Below are 22,171 nucleotides of genomic sequence, written 5' to 3'. Positions count from 1 at the left end.
TTAACTAAAAATAATCGTTTATACCACTAGTTTACAAAAACCTCCTGTAATAGGATGTTAGAAAGAAAGCCCATCTGATCAGCTTTAAGGAGTTAACCCAGTGACTTTGGCAAATAATTTGACACTTCAGAGTCTACCATTCATACCACTAATTAAACAAGAATATCAATATATCACCAACAGGGAGATGAATACAAATTAAAATGCTAAGGTGTTAGACAGATTAGAACTTTAGTTGTCTAGTTATATTGATAAGCAAAAGAGTTTTCACAAATTATACTGATTTTGAAAATGGAGACTGGGAAAAAATTCCATCCAAATGATATTTGACCATACAAACAGAAAATTTAGTTCAGAAGCACATACTTCACTGTAATCATTATATTTGCTTTTTAAAGTTTTAGTTAAATTAGTAACTCCCCCCCAAAACAAAACATTGAAAAACAGCTTACATCTGACTGAAAAGTATTACTCAGAATAAATAGCACTAACAATACTGTTTTCTGAGTCTACATATGAAATTCAAAGAAAGATTCTTGAGGAGAATGTTTTCCTTTAATTTTCTTCTTTGCTGCAGAAATGCACATGCATTCCCTAAGCACGAAGAGAAAAAAATACTCACAAATTCCTATACTTTCTTTCTTATCATTGAACTTTTGTTTAGCTGAAGGATAAATTTGCTTTCCCCTAGCTACAGACTTTGAACACAGAAGTATGCTTTATAAAGGAGTAGCCACCGCATGCAAAGCCAATTGCAACTCCTTGGAAATGTGGACTCTAAAGGACTTATTTTCCACAGCTTAAGCCAAATCACTTCTCTAATTTTGAGATGAGAATATTATGGTCATTTAATTTTTTTTGAGAATTTCTCACAGTTTTAATCTATTTTTGTCAAATCTTCTATTCAAAGTAATGATATTCCCAATATAAACTGAATAACTCTTCAGGGCATTAGATTATATTTCTTACTTAAAATGGTAAAAATTAGCCTGTAAAAAGGGATATTGTTTTTGTATGTTTTATTTTATAACACCTTGCTCGTTGCTTGGTATGGAATAGGTATGCAACAAATACTTAAGCCAATTATGTAGATAAACTGACTTTTCAAGTTTTGTTTTTAAAGAATAATCATAATTTGAATTAAATATACCAACTTTCTATCTACAATTACATTATGAAACATACAATGCTAATGTCATTAGAGGCTGCAATAGAATATTTCTTCAGAGTGCTTATACGTCAATTGAACATAACATATAAGCTACTGCTATAGGCAGAAGGATCTTAAATGCAAACTCAGATTGCCCCTGAATCTTTGATGTAGAATCCTTGCTTCAGGGTCTTCTTGCAACTGTAACGTCCCTTGTCAACCAGAGAGCTCTGATTGTTAGTCCTTGAGAGAGTTTCCATTTTTTTCATGACCTAAAAAGAAAGAAAGAAAAAAAAACACTGAGATGAGTTATTGGATGTGAAAATTTAAAGTCATGCCAGCAAGAAATAGAAAGTATTTAATATACCTTTCCTTAACATTATCGTTAATAAATGTATGACTCTATATTTTCCCAACATTTCTTGTTTTATAAGGTTCAGCTTACACATCTTTTATTATTATTACTGTAATAGAATTCCTTTCATATACAAGATTTAAGGTTTTAGATTCCCTGATAATTTTCCTAACTAAAATGATGGGCACTGGGCTAATACATCTCATTGGTACATGTGAAATCTAAACTGAAAATTCTGTCTAATTCTATAATGCACTAATACTGATTACCTATCAGATTCCCCATTCATTCAGAAACAAGAGTTTGTTACCACACATTCTCACTAATAAGTGGGAGATAAACAATGAGTACACATGGACATAATGATGGAAATAAACACTGGGGACTCCAAAATGGGGGATGGTGAAGGGAGGAGGAGGGTTAAAAATTACCCTCAATATTCACTGTGTGGGTGACGGGTACACTAGAAGCCCAAATCTCACAATTATGCTCTATATCCATTGAACAAACTTGCACTGTACCCTCTGAATCTAAAAGAAAAATAAATAAGAAATTGTGTTTGTGTGTGGGGAGGTGTTACATATCTATATAATCCTTCCCTACATAATCCTTACATACTCCTTCACTATATAATCCATAATTTTAGGGAAAGTTGACCCTCTTCCCAGTTCTGCGAGAGTCCTGTAGACTTGCTTGAAAACTTTTTCTCCCATGAATTGAAGCAGCATGGAATCCCACTAAAGCTGGAAGCATCATCTCACCACAGTGGGAAGCAGCCATGGGGTAGAGCCCTTCCTGGAACCCACAGAAACTGACTGGGGAGGTAGAAAAGCACTCAAGGCAAGCTGAAGTCTCTGGATCAAGTGGCCCTGAAGTTTGCCCTACCTCTTTTCCTTGCTTGAAGAATCAATCCTGTTTCTCAGTTAGACATTCCTGAGTTGAGTTTTCTGTTACTTGCACCTTTACAGGTGCTAACTGATTCTCTAACTTTTCATTATGTAAGTATATTTTCTTTCTTATTTTGTTATGCCACAAGAGACATAAATCATTTCTGGCAAATCCTAAGTTTTGTGTGTTTTTGTGGCAACATAGCTGTGCCCCAAATTCCACTATTTGAATATTTAAACCCCAAATTCATTTTCTCAGTTGAGTTTTCATTAGTTTTAATATCATAGTCAGTATGGAATTATACTTTTAAAAACATCTGTTTTAGACCTGACTACCTCCCAAGCAACTCTGATGTTAAGGACTCTGATGGGGATGTTAAGGTTTCATAAAAGATACAGCCCTGATAGAGAAATCCTCTAATAAGAGCAGAAGGTTTAATCCAGACCATGCACATTCTGTGCACAATAAATCCTTTTACTCAAGCAAAGAGTATAAGCAAAGTAACATTATTTGAATATTATCCTTAAAAAATTGATATATATATATACACACACACACACACACACAATTTCATTAAGGTACATTAAAAAATATATATACATGTCATTAAACAAAGTGGCATGACAAATAGCCATCTTTAAATCATTCCATTGATCGTATCATAAAAACAATATTTGTATTGATAGGAATCAAGGAAACACTTTTCCAAAGAAACTGAGTGGCTATTACATTTTTTATTTTTAAGCTCCTCAACTGACTAATAACTTGGTTTTTTATATTTGCTGATAACTTTGCAAGCAACTTTAAGAAGACAGATGAATGTTACAAATGAAATTAACATGTGGCAGCACCGTGATGCACTTAGTATACTTACCATTTGTTTTGATTATTTGGTTGGCATGTTCTTATTTGCCCTTACTATAATAAACAGGATATGGTTAATCACATGACTTTTAGCAACAATAAGAAAACACAACAAAAACCTGCCTCCTATTTTTTCTATATCTGTTACCGTTACCTCTAGAACTCTCTTTTTGGTGATGAGGGCTCAATGCTCTTAAAATAGAACAAAGATGAATCACAATGAATAGAATACATTTACTCCTAGCATTTGTGGTAAAGAAATAAATATAAGACTGACTGGAAAATTTTAGCAAACTGTGATATATCTATAAACTATTCTGTATTTGTACATATAAAACATCAAGTATTCTGAATAATTTTAAATAGTTTGAAATCAGTCATTCTTTTTCTTGAGATTCGTAATCTGGAATAATTACATTAGTTATCAAAGTACTAGATAAATAATCCTGAGCAAAAAATATGTCATGATTCAACATTCTGGGTGTATGTTGCCTATGACTGAGGCATGGTGATTCTCCACTTACCAGAGCAAGAAATTCCCAGGAGCACGAGGAACAGAGATATGGTTCAACAAGAGCAGAAGAGAAAAAACAGGGGACCCATTCAGGCAGAGTTGGCTTAGAGATTGTGCCCAATGAATTAAGACCTGTGCACTGGATCCTTCATTACTCCAGAAAGCACTGCAACCAACAAGTCTAATCATGTAGACAGAGGGCAGTTGCCAGAATGCAGAAAGCAACCTTCTCTAGAGTCGAGCAAAAGAAGCTGGTCATCTGAGAGGTGTCCATCCTTTATCTTGGGGATGAAGCTTCTGGATAAAATCAAGGCAGGATGATACCATCTCCATCAATAGATGAGGATTCAGGGCAGGCTTTCAAGCTAATAATAACACAGGAACTGCAGTTAGGTAATACAAAGAAAAACAGATGAGCCTAATGTCTCAGGAAATCGACCTAAAAAGTGTAACACTTTCTACCAGGAAATTAATGCTGCTACTTATAGTATAATGCTGAATGATTTCTCCAAAAACTACAAGTTGAAGAATATTTTAGATAACAACCTGATGAAGCTGTATTAATAAAAGCTATGATACAGGCTTAAGGAAGCAGAAGATGTGAATTGTGTAGTTCTTGTAGTTATCTGTGTTCACATATTATAGACTGAACATGGTATACTGAAGAGAGCACAAGTCATAGATTCTGCTTTCCAGACTTAGCTTTTGCCAGTAATTGCATTGCTTTGCGAAAGCTAGAGCCAGTATGAGCCACAATTCCCCCATTTATAAAACGAAAATGAGGAATTCAGTCAGAATGATCTCTAAGATCTCTCAAAAATTCCATGCTTTAAACATTCCTGGTAGATTTCCTGAAACAATAGGCATCATCTCTATATTTTCTTTTCTCACCTATCTTGTAGTCATGTCAATATTCATTATTATATATAAGCTGATTTTCCTAAATCACTTGTCTTTTAAAGATTAGCAGCTCTCCCACTCTTTCCACAGCATCCTAAAGGAAGTTGATCATATCAAACAGTGTTGAGCCACTACGGTGATTCTAAACAAGGAGAAACGAAGCATCCAGCAGCGATGTTGGATAAGAAATAGTCTCTAAAAGGATAAAAGTAAGCCTGGCAAAATCATTGTTTTGTACCTGCCTCCAATACATTTGCAAGGGGGTGTTAATGAAAAATGAGAGTGATGTTCCCATCACACATTTTTGGATTACTGTGCAGCAACATCAATTGGAAACCTAATGAAACAGAGACCACCTACAGAGGAGGGATAGTGTGTTCCTCTGTCTTCCTGCATCCAATTTACCAACTGACTCTATAGAACAAGCTGCTGGTTTGTTTGTGGCCTTCATACTGATTGGTCATGTATTTAACATTGATAATTGGCAGTGCAAATTTCCACTATCTTTCACAAGTAAAAGAATGTTGTAACGCATTACAATTGTGTGGTAATTGTAACAGGTAACAGGCATATTTTCTTCTACCCAGGTGATCTTAAAATTCCAGCACTGATATCATCTCATAATGTGGACTGTTCGAATTAGACTAAGTCCCAGATGAGTTGGTCATTCCCCCTATTTAATTGTTTTCATTGACTAAGAGAATATGCTATGTATTCATCAAATAGAACTTCTCCCAATCAGGGAAATGGCAATAAGAAACTTAGTAGGTGAGTTCCCACAAAACATATCAGCGACTATATAAAGAGCTGATGTTCCAAATGGAAGTGTTCTGTTCTTTGTTTTTGCACCTGTTCAAACTGGCATCTGGTATTAGGCTTGTGACTAGTCAAACATTACTACTTTCTGTCAAGCTGGCTGGGAGAAACAAAAGAAAGAGAATACAGTGTAAAATATTAGTTCATCCTTATGTGTTATTTTGTGACTGCATTTTCCTTGTCAGCCTCCCTCCCTGTGCTTATCATCAAGTGCAGTTTATTCTTTTTTTTTTCTTTTTTTCCTCAAATTTGACTTCTAGAAGCCATCTGGCATTCATTCTAATTCCCACATTACAGCTCTCCATAAGTCAATCTGATGACTGCCTGTCAGGTTATAGGATTAAGTTTAAGATTTTCCTAATTCATTGTGAGGTTCTTCATGGATTTGATCTATTATATCTTCCTGAGCTTGTCCAGTTGTAGATTTCTGCATGTGATTTATGTCTAACAGGTGTTGGTTTGCTACAGTTTTCTAAATATTGGCCTCCCAATGCAAGGGAGGCTTGGGAAGACACTAGAATTCAAATTGTATTCCTACACAACTGGAGAATGGCCTCCCTGCTGAAATTCAGTGTTGCAGAACCATTTATTAAGCTAAAAAGATTGATGTTTCAATATATGGAAAATAAAGAGACTCAAATTCCATCATCAACTCACCAGTTGCACCTATGTATCTGTGGTTCTCAGGATACAGTATATTATTTAACAGGTGGAACAAGTAGGTGAGTTTAAAAATACAGATTTACCCCTTGCTATGAGTTACTGTGAATTTGAGTGTTGTTTTCTAAGGTCTTACTTTTAAGCTGAATGCCTTTGTATAATTTTTGTTTTCCTGGTGTAAAGTTAAAATGCCTAATGGAAACCTATGCATTTTTAGGGAGAGAAAAAGAAAGATTTGTTTTAAAGACTGTATCTAGTAAAGCATTTTAAAATTCATTATTATACTTTTGAAAGATGTATATAGCGTTGAAGAAAACAGAATACGAAATAAAGTTTATTTAATAATGAATGTCCACATAAGTCTGACACCATTACAAATGTTTATTTCTTACGCTAAGTACATTTTAATAAAATTTCTAGATTGAGATATGGTGATTTCCATAGTTTTCATGTTGGGCCATTTGTCTTATCTTTGTGTGAATGACATAACACTTACGTTTATTAAACCCATAAAATCTTTAGCCTCATATTGGTCTTTTGTGTGATATATATAGTGCTCTTTAATTTTAAGCTACTCTGTGCTTCATAGTTATTCCTCACTTTAGCTACAGCAAGAAAATTGTTGCATTCATATTATAGATGAATAATCCAAGATACAGGGAGATTAAGGCACTTGCCTGTGGTCACACTGAGAGTTAATCAAAATTAAAATGCACAGCTCTGAGTTCCCAGGCCACTGCTCAGCCCCTGGAGCAATGCCACTTTGCACTATAAATTGTTCCCGTAATTTTAAAAATTTATAATGTGCTCATCAATTTGCATATCTGAGTATGAATTACAAACATTAAAATTGGCTACAACTCCTCATCAACCAATTACTAACAAGAAGCACCTAAAAGGTCAAAGTCATGAAATACCAAAGTAAACAGATATGTGTGCACCTTTTGCTAAGTACTAGTCATACAATCCAACATGTATTCATTATATTTTTGACACTAGGAAATAGTTTAAACCTTGGTTTATTCATTGTAGTTGACCTTGAATTATTAGAAGAAACTAAATTGATATTTTAAAATATTACTTTCATATGATTCAGACATGATATGATCTTTAGATAGCAAATATTATGGGAGTTACATATAGATGTCAGTATTAAGATATAGTGTAATTTGTCAATTGGAAATTGGTACTATTAAAAGAAAAAAGTCAGCAATATATATTTAAAAAGCTATTCAGGATTATAACATGTATTAAGTACTGACTAAGTACGTTCTGTTTGGGGAATTTCTTGATTTCTAACAGCATTTCTTCTATGATAAGAAGTTTTCTACAATTTTCCACCTTCGGCTGTTGTTATTCTCATTCTTTGTCCCATCATGGTTCCATTGTTTGGTTTCTCACAGTCAGCCTTAATGGGGCAATTAACCATATAGCATTGATAAAAATACTAACTCAAGAAAATTGTTGAAAGAACATAGAACATTCAGGATTTTTTTTAAAGGCTAGCTGTGTCACTGAAAACTGTAATTAAAGTATGTGTGATTTTGCTTGTGTGTTTGTTACACAATTCTCCTGGTCTACGGTTAAAGAAAATGTGGGCCCCTACAGTAGACTGCAATGGGAAAGCACTTTTATTCTCTAGTCAGTGATAATAAAGCATAACTCCTTGGGGAGGGACTCTTTCCCTATAGTATTTGCACTACCTTTCTTTTAAATGCTGGTAGGTGTGAAATTAGTGTTGTCCCTGAAAGTGCATAAGATTAATTGTTAGTAATTGAACACAGTTTGGGGGCTAATTATATAAAAATTGATATTAAAAGAATACTACCAGATTGATTGAGTTTTACAGTTTGCATTTAGTTTTCGAATTACATGAGTTGAAAGGCAGTGGTAAGAAAAAATAAAAATCCATTCAAAGCTGCTAAAGCAAATTAAGGTTTACTAGTCTTTGAAAGACAAAGGAGTCAAATGCTGTAATATAGGGAAATCAGTAAAAATGGTTCTAAAATTAACTATAGAATTAAAATATCAAAACTCCTAAGATTGTATTGGTTGACCACATTTTGTGTAGGTGACCTGACTTTCCCTGTGCACCTGACTGGGTAAGGTAGAGCAAACCAGGAAACTAGGGCCATTCCTTGAAAATATAAGTTATGATTATTTGAAAGAAAGAGAGAAAGAAGGAAGGAAGGAGAGGAAAGAAAGAAAGAAAGAAAGAAAGAAAGAAAGAAAGAAAGAAAGAAAGAAAGAAAGAAAGAAAGAAAGAAAGAAAAGAAAGAAAGAAAAGAAAGAAAGAAAAGAAAGAAAGAAAAGAAAGAAAAGAAAGAAAAGAAAGAAAAGAAAGAAAAGAAAGAAAAGAAAGAAAGAGAGAAAGAAAGAATCGACTTGATATAGTGTGTGTTTGTCTCCTCCAAACATGTTGAAATGTAATCCCCAATATTGAAGGTGGGGACTTGTGAGAGATGTCCGGGTCATGGGGGCAGATCCTTCATGAGTAACTTGGTGCCATCCTCACAGTAGTGAGTGAGTTCTCCCTCTATGTGTTCACATGAGATCCGGTTGTTTAAAAGAGTCTGAGACTTTACCATTCTAGTAACTCTATACTAATTAAAACAGTAGAATTCTGGTATAAAAGTAGACAGATAAGTCAATGGAATGGAAAGACATCCCTAAAATAGAATCTCTGATGGGTAGTAAATTAATATATAAAAGGCATTTTCCAACTCAGTTAGGAAAAAAGGGCTTACCAATAATTAATTTTTAGATAATTGGTTGGCAATTCAGGAATAGGATCAATTTTGACTTTTACTTTATACCATATACCGAAAACTGTTTCTAATTTTACTTCTGAAAAACTAAAGATACCTCAAATATAGGACCATGGTTGAAAGAACCAGATAGGCTGATTGAATTTGCATTCCCACACCAATTCACTTAGACCTTTCCACTTTCCTTTTTTTTTTTTTTTTTTTTTTAGACAAGGTCTCACTCTGTCACCCAGGCTGGAATGGAGTGCAGTGGTGTGATTATGGGTCACTGCAGCCTTGACCTCCTGGGTTCAAGTGACCTCCCACTTCAGCCTCCCGAGTAGCTAGTACTAAAGGCATGTGCCACCAGGCTCCTCCGATTTTTAGTTTTTTTAAAAAGCGGGGTCTTATGATGTTGCCCGGACTGGTTTCGAGCTCTTGGGTTGAAGCAACCCTCCTGCCTCAGACTCCCAGAGTGTTGGGATTACAGGCCACCACCCCTGGCCAACTTTCCAATTTTTATAAATTAAACTTCCATCTAAGATTCTGTTTGAAAAACAATTTTCTACTAAAAAGGCTTGAAAATTTGCCAATACCAAAAATACATTTAGACAGATGAAATACTTATTATTAAAAATAAAACACTGAAAATCCAAAGGAACACGTAATTCACACAAAGCAAATATCTGAAATAAGAAGAATTTTCCAAATATACATTCAATAGAAGAAAAATATGTATAGGAAAGACTGAGAGATGACTACATGAAATTTAAAACTTTCTTTACATCAAAATAAACCAAAGTAAAAACATGACAAAAATATTTGTATCATATATGAACTTATATGTGTTAATTCCTTAATTTTAGAAAGCCAATGAATTAAAACTACAAACATCTTAATTTGAGAAGGAAAAAAAAAGCACAATCTTTAGGCAACAATATCCCAGAAGGAAAATCCAGGTAAATATCACCATAATAAAGAGATAGTGGATGAGAAATTTCAACCAATTTTTGCAAAATAGAAAGTGAGTGAAAGAGTGGTTACTGATGAAAAAGCAAAGGGGGAGCCTGAACCTAGAAAGTACAGAACAGACTGACTGATCTGCCCTACTGAGCCCCAGAGAGAAGCTGGCCTCCAGGACACATGGCACTCTAAAGACAGGGATTCATAGCCAGGGTGTACACGTAATTCAGTCACTGTTGTCTCTCTCCACCCCCATCTCACCCTCTTCTTCATACACATACACATGCAAGCAGAATCCTCAGAAGTCAAGCTTCTATTTCCCAAGTTAAAACGAAAACAAAATCAGTGTTTCCTTTTCCAAAGAAAAACGAATCACTTCTCTGGGAAGAATTCAGGAGTGTGATAAGGCTGTTCCAGAGCAAAGACTTCTTTTGTTGCTTTAGGGCCTCCCAGCATGATGGCTGGCTTCCATCCTACTCACCCTAAAGCAAAGCATGCCAGTGGATAAACTGCTCATGTGCACAGCACACAGTCACTTATTTTTATTGTCGCATTCTGAAACATCAATGGATAAGAAGGAATCACTTGGAATTGAGTGAAGCACGTAATATGTAAGAGAATGGTCAAGAAGTGCAAGCAGAAAGAAATGATCATCAAAGAAGAATAGGGTTCAAGCTAAAGAAAATAAATAAATAAATAAAATCTCAATAATACCTCACACATATTTCAGAAAATACTGTAACCATAAGGTATAGACAGAATGCTATTTAAAAAGGAGGGTAATTCTGAGAACAGAAAGAACTCATGAAAATTAAAATATGATGGCAAAACAAAGAACTATCACTAATAAAAAATATATGGGAAAATGAACAGCATCATGAGTATGCAAGTTATCCAAATTAACACAAAAATGCTCTGCTCTGTTTCACTTTAAGCATTAACAAGAGCAAAAGAAAATGTTAATAAAAGTACTAAGTGTTGGGGAAAATGCAGTCAAACTCTGCTTGTGGTATTATAGATTTGTACGACTCTGGAAATAATTTAGCTATATGCATATAAAAAGAGAAAGACATAAAAACAAACTTTTGGCCTAGTGTAGAACAGTTCTCCAAGTGGCCGTATACCAACCGAGTTCTCCACCCTTTCTTTCTTGTAGTTCTCAAGAATAACTGTACAATGATCTGGAAATGCAACATCCTAAGATAGGAAAGGATTCACCAGAATAGCCCAAGCTCTGTTGCAGTCCAATCCTAGAAACAGGATGTCCTTGAGTGCTTTAGCCCAGTGTGTCACATGTTCCTGAGGTACAAACCCCAGGGCTAGATGCTTTCTGGAGTCCCTCAGCTGTGGCACAAGTGGGACACCTGCAGGTGAGACTCCATGCTCCCCAGGCAGCTTTCCTGAGCCTTGAGGGAATGACTGGTAATGAACCCAAGGCTTCTGTTGTTCCTTGCTGCCTATCTATAACTAATAAACCCACTTCATGTAACTTATGTGTGGTGTTCTGTTTCACTGGACTCAGACTACTTGGTAACCGGTTCACAGTGGATCTATTTCACAACCAGACATTTTTTGTTCCCAAGTGAAAGATATAAGGAAATGGAAACAAAATCTAGAAGGAGCTAGGTGTGCAAATATATTACCATAATAGCACTGAATAATAAAACACTGCTTTTGCAACAACTGTTCTTGAATGAGCCCCCAATAATCAATGCGCGTTTTTGAAACACCCACAAAGGAGCAATGAGGATATTTAAAATATTGGCCTGGGTGTGGTGGCTCACGCCTGTAATCCCAGCACTTTGGGAGGCCTAGGCGGGTGGATCGCTTGAAGTCAGGAGTGTGAGACCAGCCTGGCCAATATGGTGAAACCCCATCTCTACTAAAAATTATAAAATTAGCCGGGTGTGGTGCCAGGCATCTGTAATTCCAGTTTCTTGGGAGGCTGAGGCAAGAGAATCGCTTGAGCCTGGGAGACGGAGGTTGCAGTGAGCCAAGATCGTGCCACTGCACTCCAGTCTGGGCAACAGAATGAGACTCTGTCTCAAACAAAATAAATAAAAATAAGATAATAAAATAAAATAAAATAAAAATCACCCAACACTAGGCTTGCAGATCTTGCCCTTGGAAGTAAATCGCTTAACTTTTCCTGTTCTCAAAATCACTGGTCAATAAAAGTTGTTTCCCAGATGAAATAATGTCTGGGATTTTAAAAGATTAATAATAACTATACAGAGTAAGAAAAGTTGGAATAGCATTTCAGGCTGTAGAAAAAGCATGAACAAGTGTCCAGATCATAAAACAACAGAGAGAACATGAAAAACTATAAGTGGCTTAGAGTTCCTAATGTTTAAACCATGAAGCTGGGAGTGGCTGGAGATGGGACCAGGGAAATTGGTAAGGAAGTGCAGATCAAGGAGGGTCTCATGACATACCAGTTAAGAAGTTCTAATTTTAGGTAATGAAGAGCCAGGAAGGGTTAAGCAGAGGCATAACAAAATTAGATTGTGTTTTGGATATAGCATCATTACTGTAGATGTGGCAGGAATAAATAAGAAATATGGGGGTGGGGGTGGGAGTTGAGTTCAGTTTAGGACATGTTACATATATTGTGATTATAAGACATCTAAAGAAGTATGTTTGATAGGCAGTTGCATCTGTAAATATAAAGGGGAGGGAATAGTTTAGGATTGAAGATACATTTATTGAGGTCATTAGAATTATAAGCAAGAATTGAAGTCATGAAAATTATGAGATTGCCACACACTTACACAAAGAATTTATAAAAGAAAAAAATAAATAACTGTGAGTAAAAACTGGAACTTTGTGGGGCATCAGTATGAAAGAGACAGGCAAGAAGAAATAATCCCAAAGAAATGAAGAAGGAATGAACAGAGGTAGGAGAATGAAATAACAGTAAAATGTCAACCAAAGGGTAGACAGTTTCAAGAAAACGTCAATAGTGTTAAATGGCATAGGGGGATTCATTTAGACAGGGAACAAACATGACCATTGGACTTGATTATCTGGACATCACTGGTAATTTTTTCCAACACTAGTCCCTACAGAACTTAATTGCAGGAAGTTTGAGTATTAGAAAGTCATAGAGGAAGCAAGAATTATGTCCTCTTTAAAAGCAGCTGATAAAGCAATACAGGAGAGTGGGAGAAGTAAGCAGGGGAGAGCATAGGATGTGGGATTGATGGTGGAGGGTGTGTAATTTAAGACTTGGAGATAGTTGAACATATTTATAGGGCAATAAAAACATGTAAGAGAAAATAAAGCATGGAAATAACAAAAGAGTACAGTTTTGGAGTAGGCAATAAGTACTAAGATCTAAAGAATAAGAAATGTAGGTTTTAAACTGGGGAAGTAGACTTTAACCTTTGACAGGGTTCAGGACACACTACCCCAAATTTGGCACCCTGGCACTTGAGAAAAGAAGGAAGGTCTTTCTGACCTTCTCCTGTGGTTCTCCCCTGAAGCAGACCATAAAATAATTCTCTGACCATCCTTTAAAGTAGGTCATAAGACACTCATTCCAGAGGGGTCCTCCCTATACCCAGAGGAAAGAACGAACACACAGAGATACAAACAAGAATGTGTACAAATAGGCCTTGCTAAGTTCCCCATGGTTTATTACCATTAGATCATACTTCCTTTTGTCCAACCATAATTCCACTCTTAATCAAATCTAAACATAAAATAGATAGTGTATTCGTCCATTTTCATGCTGCTAATAAAGACATACCTGAGACTGGGTGATGTATAAAAGAAAGAGATTTAATTGACTCACAGTTCAGCATGGCTGGGGAGGCCTAAGAAAACATACAATTATGCCAGAAGGGGAACAAACTTGTCTTTCTTCACATGGTGGCAGGAAGGAGAAGTGTTGAGCAAAAGTGGGAAAAGCCCCTTATAAAACCATCAGATCTCGTGAGAACTCACTCACTATAATGAGAAGAGCAGCATGGGAGTAACTGTCCCCATCACTCAATTATGTCCCACTGGGTCCCTCCCACTACACATGGGGATTATGGGAACTACAATTCAAGATGAGATTTGGGCGGGGACACAGCCAAACTATATCACATTGTTTTTTTCTGTTTCTTTAGGTCTTTATTTCCAAAAGCTTGTGGGTCCCATAAAATTTATATTAAATAAATTTGTAAGTTTTTTGCTTCTCAGTCTGCCTTTTATTGTAGATGCCTGAACCATGAGTCTTGTGATGAGTAAGAAAAATATGTTACTTTCCCCCACTACACCCCTGAGACTTCAGAAAAGCAATTAAGAATGAATGGCAGGTATAGATCAACTAGTGGTCATGAGGGTAGGGGATGGCCAATGAATTACTTGGGATCTCACACCTCATAGCTTTATTTTTTTCTGCAAAATAGAAGGCAAGTTCATTTGGGTAAGAAAATTAAAGAAAATGGTAAGATGTTGAAGAGTCATGGAATCCAAACGGGAAATGGAGCTGGTAGGGTACAATTTAAGAACTGTGAGATGACATTGAGGTCCCAAGCCTCACTGGAACCTCTAAAATCTGAGAGCATTTAAAAAACAATACTACAGTTGGTCCTCTGTATCTGTGGGTTCCACATCTGTGGATTCAACCAACTGTGATTAGAAATATTTTGGAAAAAAATAATAATGATACGACAATACAAACTAACACAAATTTCCAAGAAGTGTAACAACTATTTACAGAACATTCACATTGTATTAGGTATTTTAAATAATTTAGAGATTATTTAAAGTGTACGGGATGGTGTGTGGTGGTTATCTGCAAATGCTATGTCATTGTATATAAGGAACTTGAGCTTCTGAGGATTTTTATATAGGGGTTTCTGGAACTAACCCGCCAAGGATACCAAGGGTGAACTGTAGTGTGCATATGCCGTATATTATGCTAACCTCTTTGTATGGTCTGGGGAAGCACTCTCATAATCAAACAAACATTTTGCTATTTCTGCAAATAAATGTATAGGTCAAGTTTTACCCCCAAATAATTTTGCACCAAATGAAAAGGCTTCTGGTTTTTAGAGTTTTTTAGATTTTATAATTGCAGGTAAGAGACTATCATTCTGCAAAGAGTAAGATGTCCACAAGTTGATAAGGGAGCACCTAGAAGCCAAAAGAGGAAGGAGTTAGGAAAAGTTTCCCAGCTATGGTGAATTTTGAGCTAAGTTTTGAAGGACAGTGAGTAATTAGCTGCGTGAATGAGGAGATAATAGTGTTCAAAACAAGAAATCTATCTTTCATCTTCTGGAATCATTCATGTATTCATAGGTTAATCTTAATTTGGGTCTTCCCTGGGTTTCCTTAGAAATCATTTTATTTATTTATTTAGAGACAGAGTTTCACTGTATCTCCCAGGCTGGAGTGCAGTGGCAAGACCACAGCTCACTGCATCCTCCATCTCCCGGATTCAAGTGATCCTCCCACTTCAACCTCCAGAGCAGCTGGAACTAAAGATGCACACAGAGTCAGGGTCCCACTGTGTTTGTTGCCAAGGCTGGTTTCAAGCTCCTGGGCTCAATCAGTCTTCTTACCTCAACCTCCCAAATTGTTGGGATTACAGTGTGAGCCACTGTGCTCTGACTACAAAGCATTTAACAAGAGCTTCTACAATGGATCAATTTACACCTGATGTTTTGGTATTAAAATCGAGTAAAGCCAATGACTTCCAGACTCCTGATAAAAGCTATCTGAATATTAAAAGGAGTATATTTAGGAGTAAAATTCTGAGTGAGAAATGGCAACAATAAACACATTTAGATCATATACAGGTATGGATTAATTAAACTATTATTAACTCAAATATTCGAGTACCTCATTACTAGAATTTAACTGAATCAAAGGATGCTTATATTACAAACAAAGTTTTTAGCCTGGAAGAAATAACTTTTTAAGGGGAAAATTGCTTATCTATCATTTTGTACACCAGTATTAGCATTTGCTAGTTCAAATCTAATAAAGCCCTCTCCATGAATACATCATTAATAAAATCTTCAAAATGGCTTCTCTCAACATTTTATTTTTGATTTTTCATGATTTAATTAGAAACATCTTTTAAAAGGCTGGTTTTACTATGGTAGTATCACATCTGCATTTTCAGCAGTATGCTGTTTAATCACAGTGGGTTGTAAAGTGAAACTCCCAGTACTTATTGTATTATCTGGTAGAACCCACACATTTTGTATTTTTAGTGCCCCTGAGTCATCATCTTATATTTGTTCATCAACATTTTAACTGCGCCTCTTAAAAAAATGTAATTTGATAGTTAATTTTCTAAACTTGCCATCCTTTTATTTTTTTCAAAGTAATGACATTTCATATGCCTTTGATATGCTTCATCCTGCACCTGAACCCTTTTCTCTAATAAGCCAAAATTTATTTCTTTTTTTCTACCTTATATTAACTTTCGCTATTTTTGTTTCAAGATTTCAAACTAAATTCTTCTAAGGTTTTATGATCCTCAGTAAAAATGAGTTAGCTATCTTATGCCACATCACTGGATAGTTTTAGAATATATGTAAATGCTATGGTGGTAATGTTGAAATTTGTAGTGTAAGATTAGGAAAAAATGAAATATATTATACATACATATAAATGTAAATATACACATATAAAGTTGGTGTTGGGTTTTTTGACAACAAAATTATTTTCTTTCAAGTTATTAACAAAGGACAGATTCCCTTTTCTAACAGAGACGAATTCTCCCATTAAAAGTACTGTCTTAAACTAACTAATAGTAATTCTATGCATTCTTAGGGTGCATAGTGATGTTTTGATACATATAATGTACAGTGATCAGATCAGGGTAACTGGCATATCCATCATCTCAAACATTTATCATTTCTTTGTGTTAGAAGTTGGATTTTTTTAATACTCAAAGAATGGTGAAAAGTTTTTGTGGGTGTAAGTGCTGGCTTTGAGTTTTTTATTCACTGTTCCTTGTCTGGAACAGAATCAAACAGGCATAAATTGGATCAAAAACCTGTTGAAGAACTAGGGCTGTTTCCCCATCCTACCCTCCCTTCCTTCCTTCCATCATTCTATCTTTTCTGCCTTCCTTCTATTCTTCCTTCCATTCTTCCTTCCTTCCTTCCTTCCTTCATTTCTTCCTTCCTTCCTTCCTTCCTTCATTTCTTCCTTCCTTCCTTCCTTTTCCCTTCCTTCCTTACTTCCTTCTTTTCTTCCTTTCTTCATCCTTGCCTCCCTGTTTTCTTTCTCTCTTCTCTTAAATTGCAAGGAAAAAGGGAGAGCAAATTATTCAGATAAACAAGTATTGTTAATTATTGTAAGCCCCCTTGAAAGCAGGTGCTGATTCTTAGCATCCTCCACCACTCCTAGCACAGTACCTTTATCACTGTCTACATTACATGGAGTAATAGTTTAGAGCATGGGTTCAAGAGTCCAGCTGCCTTGGTTTCAGCTCTAGTCCTGTCTTACAAGATGTGTGGCTATGGGCAAGTAACTGGACCTTCCTTTACCTGAAAAATCTAATAATAGTAGCATTCCACGTATATAATTGTATGAATTAAATATGACATTTAAAGTACTTAGAACTTCTGACATATAACAAGAATTTAATAATTGGTAGTTACTGATATTGTTTTTCTGTTTCATTTTGCTAGCAAGATACATACATTCTTTTTCCTTTTTTGTGTGTCTTTTTAAGTTAATTTACTCGACTAGTACTTCTTTATTTATTCATTGATTTATTCTTTTATTCAACACATATTATTTGAGCACTTGCCATGTTTCAGAAACAGTACTAGATTCTGGAGACTTAAAAGTAAACAAGGAACACATGGCCCTCTATTAATATGAGAGCTAAGAAGGGCTACCCAACTAAACAATAAAATACAATGCAGTGTTCCTAAGAGTTATAACTAGATTGGTGAGGGGTGCTACAGAGTTGGAGGTTACACACTCAACCCAGGTTGAGAAATGTACCTGGTGGGGACCCCCAGCAGGTGACAGTAATAACATCTTGTTGGAAAATACTCTGCCTTGGCACTCTCTGACTCTCTAAATCCAAAAACATGTCCCCTCCCTCATCTTAGTAGGCCTCTGAAGATTCACAAATTGGGTTACTTGACCCCCAAAAAAGGATGGAGCCTTGAGAATCTATATACTTACAAAACTCTTCAGTTGATTTTGAAGCAAGTGTCTGAACACTAAACAATAATTGTTCGTCGAAATGGACAAGAGTAGCAAGACAAGAAATACTGGAATAAAATCTCAGTGCTGCTACGCATATCCAAATTATAAACAAATGGGTGCAACATCCCAATATTGCATTAAAGAAAAGACCTTTCAGGTATGACGCATTTCAGAGAGATAATAATCCTAGACAGGACAATTAACCAATGTCATCACCTTGTATTCAGTAGTACATCTAGACCATGCTGGAAAGACCCAACTGTTCTGTTTTAAAAGACTTACAGAGAAGGGATTTTATGGCATTTCTTGTTGACACTTTCTAATAATTTTAATGTTAATTCTTATCACATTCTTGGACAAGATTAGGAACTTTGTCTCTTTTGCTCCTGTATTTCATTTTCTGTAGATTTTTCACCCTCACAACCCCCTCTAATTCTCTCTGAACTTCTTAGTTCCTCTCTGTTATTCTACCTTATTCTTAAACTCTATGTCTAGAAAATATGTGGAGCTCATACTCATTAAAATCATGCAACTAGCCAGGTGTGGTGGCTCATGCCTGTAATTCCAGCACTTTGGGAGGCCGAGTTAAGCAGATCACTTGAGATTAGAAGTTCAAGACCAGCCTGGCGAACATGACAAAACCCTGCCACTACTAAAAATAAAAAAATTAGGCATGGTGGCACGCACTTGTAACCCCAGCTACTCGGGAGGCTGAGGCAGGAGAATCGCTTGAACCCAGGAAGCAGAGGTTGCAGTGAGCCGAGATTACACCACTGCACTCCAGCCTGGGTGACAGAGTAAAAATCTGTCTCGAAATAAATAAATAAATAAAGTAAAATAAAATAAAATCATGCAACAATTATAAGCATCATGTCTCTCAAGGAACATTTGTATTTTAAGGTGAGAAAGGCTTTTTAAAAAATACAAAATATTTTGGAATTTTAGACAGAAGACAACTAATGAGGTACAGTTGAGTTTTCTAGTTGCCCCTTAACAACCATCCTGGTTGGCTACGATCGGCAAGTAATGCTTTATTTGTGAGTATTTAATTACTAGGATAATTCATTTTAGACTCCCTACTAGTTCTAGTTTGAGTGTATAGCTCATGTGCTGAGAACTATATACTTTGATTGTTTCTGACTTATGGGGAAGCAAAATGAAATTGTCCACAATAGTTTTAAAAGCCAATTTTAACTCTTTATCTATGGCAGAATAATAATAATAATTGTCACCACCACTTAAATAGTGCCTTTCATCCTTAGACCTCAAGACACTTCAACATTGTTCCTTTACATTATTTGAGTGAATATGTTTTGGAAGAGGGGGGCAAACTGAACAACACATAATGCATGGTTAGTTATGCTAATTTTATCCCCTCCCCTCCCCTCCCCTCTCCTTCGCTTTCCTTTCCTTTCAGAATGAGTCTTGTTCTGTCACCCAGGCTGGAGTGCAGTGACGCGATCTCGGCTCACTGTAACCTCCACTTCCTGGGTTCAAGCAGTTCTCCTCCTTCAGCCTCCCGAGTAGCTGGGATTACAGGTGCCCACCACCTCACCTAGCCTTGTTTTCTTTAACAAATGCAAAATAAATAGCCCTACTAAAAAGCCAGATAATATCTTGAAGATAAACCCTTTCAAAAGTAGGTTATTCTAAACAGATATGTTCAATGTAAGTTTTAAAATTTTTATTCACATATACACAAATCCCGAACTTGATTAACTAATACTGAATTTTTGGCTTCCATTTTATCAAATACAGAAACAAACAACTTGCTTGTACACAGAAAAATGGCTTTAATGAATAGTAAAACTACAGCTTTTTAAGGCTTTATTGCCTTCTAAATTTTATGAGTAAATTTTGTGGAACACTGTGTAAATAGAGCATAATTATTTTGAAAATAGGAGCCTTTGTTATTAGTCATCTAACTGTCATGGTATACGAAGCCCCCTGCTGAATAAACAAAAGACTGAAAAAAGTTACCTGTAGAGAGTTTTTGCTATTGAAAGAATAAAAACTAAAGCAATGGGGCGAACTTTTTCCTCTTCAAAGGTGCAAATACTGAATGCTAAACCTGGCTGAGAAAAAAATCACTTTAGCCTGATAACCGGATTACTTAGAACAAAAATAGAGAAAATTAAGAACTGAAAGCCAGAAAATTAAGGTGGAATGCAATTTAAAGAGTAAGTAGATGATGTAGGCTTTCATTTTCTTCTCCCCCTGTGTCCAACTAATTAAAATTACAATCAAAATGAAAGAGTCTAAACTTGTAAATATCTTTAGCTAATGATTTTGTCTTTTTAATCATCTTCACATTCAAAGTCTTCTTTTATTCATTTAGGTCGTCACAATAAAATGAAATTGTTTTTCCCCTGTAAAAATCCTTCTTTTAATTTGCCTTATCTGCTTCACTTTATATTATACACTCTCTAGTTCTTATTTCTCTTTCTCTCTTTATGTCATATTTTTTCAACTTTTACTTTGAACATACTTTACAGAAGGCAAAATCTATATTAGTGTAGAGTTTGTATTTTATTTTAAATTTAAGTGCTGATCCAAATACAATGCGTCTAGGCTCTGTCACATGCAAAAATACTCATTATAATGTATACCTTATAAAATTAAACTTTCAAAAATTAAGTAGATTCAATTTTCTTACTATAAATATTTCTTTATTAAACACTAGGAAAAGTCTTTATATTCCAAAGCAAAATCACAGCTAAAGAGCCTACTGATCCATGGAAATTTTACTTTATATCTATGTTTACAAATGTATATGCTTCAAGTTGTCATGGAATAAGTGTGTCTGGGGATCCAAAAAAATTAAAGGCACCTAAGAACCATGAAGTCCACCACGGTGGAATCCTTCAAGTAACCAGGTCCAGTACACATTAATTAGTCGTTGCCATCCACATCCTTTATTGGAGGACTTGTGTCCAAAGCTGGAGGCCAGATCTGGGCTTTACATAGCATCCTGTGTCTCTCTTGATCAGTTTCTGCTCTAGCTGCTTAGAGAGCTACTTTATTTTCCTCCATGTTAGTGCTAAAATATCATTTAAACCCTGGCTACTCAAAGTGTGGTTCTTCGGTCAGAAACACTCACATCCCCTGGGAGCTTTCTGAAAATATAGAATCCCAGGCATCTCATCAGATGTATTGAATCAGAATCATGTGCACATTAAAAGTTGAATCCCAAGTTCATGTGCATGTTAAAAGCTGAGAGTACTGTTTGATTAAATCACCTCTAAGCACTCTAGATATATTTCCACTCCTTTATTTTTTTGCCTTTGTACTTCTCCAACCTCCACCTATGAATAGACAGCATATAATGTCTAAGGTGGAAATGAGAGGATTGGTTTTCATACCTTATCAGCATAGTATTTGACCTATGATGTCATTTCCCATGACTCAGGTCCCTTCTTGATAAGCTGGCTAGAATGCCTAAACCATTCAGCCTGATTTAGGTGGTGATGATGATATGCCAACTAAGGCCAACTTGTTGGCCAACAATGCCTACCTCCTGGATAAGGAACCAACATGGGCCAGCCACACCCAAGACCAAGCACAAGGGCAATAAAGGCACATGTCTGGAGCTGAGGGTATTGTACTTCTGCTTTCTATAGCCAAGGATGGATTCTGCCAGCAGGTATAGATACCTCTATACCGTATGTGATATCCAAGTCTACTGCCAGAAATACTTTGTTTGACTGATAAGGGAGGAATCTAGCACTATGTTTCCAGCATTCTTTCTCATTCATTCATTCCATAAATACATAGGACGATGTTTTCACCCTATCTCTCTGACAACTTATTTTCAATATCTTTTGCCAGCCATTTTCTTCTCCCCAGTCTTGAAATGTTTGAATTCCTCAAGGCAACCCCTTCTTTACTCACTCAATATATTGTCTAGATTCCATTCTCTCAGCAGTCTGGTGGCTTTAATTACCATCCGTATGCCAACTACTCCCATTTCTGTCTCTAGCCCAGATCTTTCTCTGATGCTCAAAATCTGTATATCTAGTGTTCATTTTACAGGTCATTTGGATGCCTCACAAGCAACTCAATCTCAATATGTTCAATAGCGAACTCACAATTTTCCATTTCAAACCAATTCTTTCTCTGGTGTTCATCGATGCAGTAAA

At 35.8% G+C, this 22,171-nt stretch overlaps 1 long non-coding RNA gene across 1 annotated transcript; it reads right to left on the bottom strand.

Annotated features, from left to right (window-relative positions):
* Positions 1-1,271: 1,271 nt before the first annotated feature.
* LOC112423708 (uncharacterized) lies at positions 1,272-21,426 on the bottom strand. Its single transcript, XR_003014238.2, has 3 exons — positions 21,395-21,426; positions 3,782-4,136; positions 1,272-1,422 (listed from the first exon to the last, which is right to left on the bottom strand). It is a non-coding gene; the product is annotated as an uncharacterized lncRNA (long non-coding RNA).
* Between the last annotated feature and the right edge of the window lie 745 nt (positions 21,427-22,171).

This window comes from Macaca nemestrina, chromosome 13, assembly GCF_043159975.1.
Source record: "Macaca nemestrina isolate mMacNem1 chromosome 13, mMacNem.hap1, whole genome shotgun sequence".
NCBI lineage: Eukaryota > Metazoa > Chordata > Mammalia > Primates > Cercopithecidae > Macaca > Macaca nemestrina.
This window is presented reverse-complemented; position numbering and strand designations above follow the sequence as displayed.